Source organism: Halyomorpha halys, unplaced genomic scaffold, assembly GCF_000696795.3.
Source record: "Halyomorpha halys isolate HHAL.00 unplaced genomic scaffold, Hhal_1.1 Scaffold194.1, whole genome shotgun sequence".
In the NCBI taxonomy this organism is placed as follows: Eukaryota; Metazoa; Arthropoda; class Insecta; order Hemiptera; family Pentatomidae; genus Halyomorpha; species Halyomorpha halys.
In genome coordinates this window covers 268,728-274,818 of record NW_027108392.1, presented here as the reverse complement: position 1 = coordinate 274,818, position 6,091 = coordinate 268,728, and positions in this window count along the sequence as shown.

Here is a 6,091-nt window from a genome sequence, read left to right as displayed (position 1 = left end):
ATAAATAATAATGTTAAGTATTTAAATTGTTTGTAGGATCATACATATAATAGAAACTTTTTGTAGTAGATGTCCCTGAAGATGGCCGGATTGGCCGAAAAGTTGGACGAATAAAAGAAATAAAGTTTTGAGAGTATAATTGGATAGTATTTGAGTTATTTATTAAAGAATTACCAGTCTCAAGAAAATATTAAGATTATAAATAAAAAAGGGAATTTTAACTTTTTTAAAATATGTTTCTCAATAATAATTGATAAAACAAAAAATTGTATTAATGATAACAATGCTCTCAGATATGAAAGAAATTCTCTTACATTGTCAGCATATTTTTAGTTGTTTTGTTCTGTTTAGGCTTGATGAAGTCCTACAAAGTACAGCGAAACGTCGGAAAATAAATAGTTAGACATTATTTTTTGTTTCTTCTTGACTGAAACCCCTGATCATCTTGTTCATATTGCCTTACGGTCAATCATTTACATGTATAATTTTTTTCTTATTCCATTGTCAAGGTTCATTAAACCTTTTGTATGAATCAAAATAAAAATAAAACCTACACAATTTATTTATTTTTTAAATGTATTTAACTTGTTCTATTAACATTGTAGATTGAAGTAATAACATTAGGATGCCGTTTAGTATCAATTTATTGTGACAAATGTACCTAAAATAAAATAAGAAAAGTTTCAGATAATCCACGTTTCAGATATTCTGGTTTGGATATATTACAAGAGCCGGGAAGAAAAAAAGGCAGTTATCTCACCCCAATTTTTGATTACTTTTACGAAAACTATGTATAATTTCTAGTCAAAATTGATGAGTCTGCCAAGTTTAGGTTGGGGGAATAAAAAATAGCGGCTGTTTCAAAACCTTAAAAAACATTAATTTTTCATTCGGAGCATTATTTATTAAAAAAACATCAACACTAGAAAATGTAAGAGGACATTATTTAAAGAAGAGTAAATTTTCTGAAATATTAGCCCTAACAGAGCTATTTACGTCCAATAGTTCTCGAGATATAGCTTTTTTAATAGCAAAATTTCTTAAAAATCTACGAAAGATTAGTAGTTAGTTAATTTATTTTGGGAAATCTATATCTCAGGAACTATATGACGTACAGATGTCTTAGGACTCAAATTAAAGCTAGTTTAATGGACTATAAAGTTTATGACCTTTACCTTCGTAGGAATACTAGTTTTCATGATGTTTGCTAAAATAAATTGATTTATAGTTGTTAGGACAAAATATAAAATTAGTTATATAGGAAAAATAGTTTGTTTTATGAAAAACTTCATTTCAGAAACCATTGAACGTACACATGTCTTCCAGCACTCAAATTAAAGCAAGTTAAATTTACTACAAAATAGTTAATTATGTTTATCTTTGTAGGAGTAGTAGTGTTTATGATATTTGACAAAATAAACTCACAAAATATTAATGTCTAGTAGTTCGTATAAAATATCGGATTTTTTAAAAATATATCTCTAAATCCATAAGACGCACATATGACTGCCAACACTCAAATTAACTTACTATAAAGTAGTTTATGACACTTATCTTCGTAGGGGTAGTAGTTTTCATGATATTAACATATGAATATAAATTTGACAAATGAAAATTTGTCCGAACAACTATAAATCAATTTATTTCAGCAAATTTCATGTAAACTATTATTCCTACGAAGATAAACATCATAAACTACTTTATAGCTCATTTATTAGCTAATAGACATCTGTACCTTAAATGTTTTTTTTGATATAGATTTTTCAAAATAAATTAACTTCTGATCATTCAGTACGTCCCACACAACATTTTTCTGAAACGTTGCTTATTAAAAAGCTATATCTCGAAAAATATTTAACGTTAATAACTCTATTAGGGCTCATATTTTAGCAAATTTAATATTCTTTAAATGGCGTTCTCTTAGGTTTTCTAGTGTTGTTGTTAGTTTTTAAGATATAGTGCTCCGAATGAAAAAAAAAATTTTTTATCGCTTTGAAGCAGCCGCCATTTTTTATTCCCCCTACGTATACTTGGCAGACTCATAAATTTTGACTATTAATTATACATAATTTTCATTAGAGTAATCATAAATTGGGGTGACATAACTGCCTTTTTTCTCCTCTTGGGCTCTTGTACTAATAAGTTTTATCTACTGTTTCTGATACTTATTAATTCACTTAACCTTTAACTGGGAGGTAGAGTATGGTAAACTAGCAGCAGCAATTAAACGTTCAAAGCTCTGAAATCGTACTTATTCTTAAAAATCACAAGTTACTTAGAACAATTGTATGATAAGTACTATTTGAATCTATAGTTGGTAATATTGTAAGGAATGCTTGAATAGACAAGTTCATTAATTTTTACAAATTTGGAGACTAAAATTTTGTTTTCAATTCAACATTCGAAATTTTAGTTATTTACTTATTTTATTTTTCTATATACATTTGATTCTGTTTTTCTTATTTTATTCATGTATATGTTTATTGATGATAATACTTGTTAATAAATCATTAATAAAAAAAATATCAGAGGAATGCGTTGACTTAAAAACAGTAGCGTATTTTTTTATTTATTTTTATATACTAAATATTCAATCTTCGAATTTTTTTGTGCTTATTTTGAATATTTTTTCCATTATAAATATTTTAATTTTCGTAAAGACGTATAATATTCTTATTTATACATTGACCAACTTTTAAATAATATAATTACAATTATAAAATTATGGTGTAGTAATAATAATAAAAATTGGAATCTATGAAACCTTACCTCCCTAGGAACATTAGTAATGCTCACTCCCTAGTTAAAGGTACATTTACTGTTTATTCACAATTTGGTGTAAATTTAACATTTAATTATTTTATTTTCGTTACTACCGAAATAAGGTTTAGATGTAAACGACCTCTTTTGAATAATTAATGTGATGGATGAACTATAAAAGGCTATCCTTAGAATAGAAGATAGACAAAAGAGAGAGAGAAACTGAGGGCAGAAGGGCCGACCCTTGGAGAGAGTTATAAGTAAAACATATCATGGTAAAAGGGCTGAAGGGCTGGCTGGTCGCTGAAGGGAGGATAAGACCTGGCTGTATGGATGTTTATACTCTCCCTGGCTCCCTGTATAAACAGTCCTCTTCTCTCTTATTTTGCTTATACCCTCTCCGGATAAATCTTAGAGGGTCCGGAAATGTTGAGCAGTAAGTTTGTCCAGGCTGTATATTAAGGGTTTGTTTGCTTACACTCTTCGGCAGTAGTGGAAGGGGGAAAGACCAAATGTTGCATGAGAATATTGCAACTGTCAACTTCCCTTGCACCGGTTGGCAAAATGTCCGACAGTAATTTATATCAAGAGTAGCTTAGTAGTAACGTAAATAAGATAGGTTTATTTCGCTTTAATACTTTAAAATGTTTCAAAATATGTTAATCTAAAATATCTGTAGAAACAATAAGAACAGCTTTAATCATATGCTTTTACGATGAAGATATTAGTTTTTTATTTTACTTGATAAATATTTAAGTTTCATTTAAACTAAATAAAAAAACAATCCGGCGCAGTGAGTGCGTCACAAACATTTTACTTACCAACTTACTAACATAACCTTAATAGCAAGTAATCCTTACTAATATGTAAGTTGTATGTCATAATAACCATTGAAATATGAAAACGTTTATTTATGGTGTTTTCGACACTCTTTCTACAATTACCTTTTACTACTTTATTGTAAGATATTAATTTGTCCAAAAAGACTGTCCAACGGTATATTATAAGTCCAAATTACTTTTTTTTTAAAGGTTTTTCTAATGATGTGGTTTTCTTTGACCTGAATTTCTTTCAAAAATGTTGTCCACTCTATACTTTTTTATACTCCCAACTCTTTTCTGATCCTTTGTCCCGACAAACTTTCTTCCCCTTTATCTTTCCATTTTATTCCAGTTCTTCCTTTTTTTTCTTTCCTTCTTCCCCATCCCATTCCATGGATATCCACGTCTATATTACTGTTCTCTCTAAATTTTTATACAGCTGGGGAATATAAATTTTCTTTTTTCTCCATAGTTTTTTTTTTTTTTAATTTTTTGAGATGTAAGATGATAAGAAAAGTACGTGTAAGCTGATTTTTGAAGAAACTACGTCATCGTAGCACTCTAGTAACACTTCTACGTTAGACGATCTTGAGGCTTTCTTTTTTTTAGGTGCCTTGAAGCGATGTCAGGAATAGAAAAGGAAGCAAGTTCAGAAACTTCAGAAAGCTTATTATCGAAGGATTGATATCTGGTTCGGGCTAGATTGGTTGCATATGGAACATTAACGTCTTTATAGATGATAATATTTGTGACAAATTAAGGAGCATTGAGAATTTTATGAAGAATTTTGGATAGTAAATGTTGGATACGAGAGGAATTCGAAGGTAAGTAGTGCCTCAAAGCTCAATTCATATCCAGATAGGCCTTAGTATAATCATGTAGATCAGTCTTTTGCAATGGAGTAGGTAGTTTATACCGTTTGAGTAGTAAGTGTTATAATACTTGGAATCGACGTGCAATCATATATGTTCAGTCGTGTTTGTATTCGTAGTTAGTTGTTCGTCCAGATGGACTCCAAGGTAGCGGATCTGTTCGACAGGAGTAACAGCAGCATTATTAAAGGATACTGTATGGCAATAGGTAGGTTCACGACGAAGGGTAAAGGTGATTTGATGGGATTAATTTTAATCCTCCAATTTCGACACCATTTTCAAGGGTTGTGAAATAGAATGGGAGTGTTTGGTGTGCAATTAAAGGTTTAATATTAACTGCAAGCACACATGTATCATCGGCATATGTTATGAGGATAGTGTTAGGATTGGGTGGGATGACAGCTGTATAGAATGTGTTGAAGATGGGACCAAGGACCCTGAGGAACACCAGCAGACTGAGAGAAGAGGGAGGGATAGGAACGATTGTAGTTTACTTTTTGGGTGTCTATGAATTTTTTTATACAAGGATTGATTCCTGGTTTGTGCTAGATCAGCAAAATACGGAATATAGAGGTCTTTATGTATGATTTTACGATGGATTTCAGATTGTAAGAACTGAATATGAGAGGTATAATATGGTGTTAGTGGATCCCTATAGCTGAACTCAGTTAGTCCGAAAAGGTCTTTTTATAGTCATGTAAGTCAGTCTTTTGTAATCGATTAGAAGGTTGGACTGTTTGTTCAGTAGGTGTAATCGACAGAAAAACTTCAATTGACATGGAGTTTCCTATCTTTTCAGTTTTCCATGAAGCTACCAAGCTATTTGTTTGTACAAATTAAATCCAATATTGTGGATCTGTTCGACAGGGGTAATTAGAATATTATTAAAGGAAACTGTAGTGTAGTCCGCAGATTATGCCAAAAATAAAAGTGCTTTGATCGGATTTGTATAGATTTCTTTTAATTCTATTGTTGTTTCAAATAAAGAAAATTAAAGGAACTCTAGGAGATACAGTTTTATTGAGGAAAAGATTTAACATAAGCTACATAAATGTACCTTCTTATCATATGATATAATAGTCCAAATCGGTCAAGCCATTTTTGAGAAAATAGTAAAAAAAAAATCCGATCGATGATATAAATTGGAATGTTTTTTGAAACGGCTGAAATTTTGAGAGAGTTTATTTTTATTGAGAGTACCTTAAAATGTGTATTTACATTGAAATTCGGAATAAAATTATATTTCAATAATAGGTAAGTGAAAGTAATAAAAATTGCAAACTACTGCCACACCAAGATATCAAAAGCGATGTCTGAGTCGATTTCAATGATCGAGTACATTTGTTTTCTTCTAGAACTCATAATTCACTATATGGTCCTGGCAATAAAGTGAATAAAATAGAAGGAAACAAGAAGAAAACTATAGAAACAAAAACAACTAGGGCATTGGAGTAAATAGTGGTAGAGCTATCCATCATAAGATCGGACAGGCTAGCTAAGAAAGCGTTCCAATTCGGCTGAGTGCATCTGCTCCACTGTAAGCTAATAAGAGATCCCTCCCAGTATTGTCTTCTCGACCTCTTTCTTTAAGTATTTCTCCTTCATGTTCACTTCTAGATGCTTTTTATTTTTTTTTTT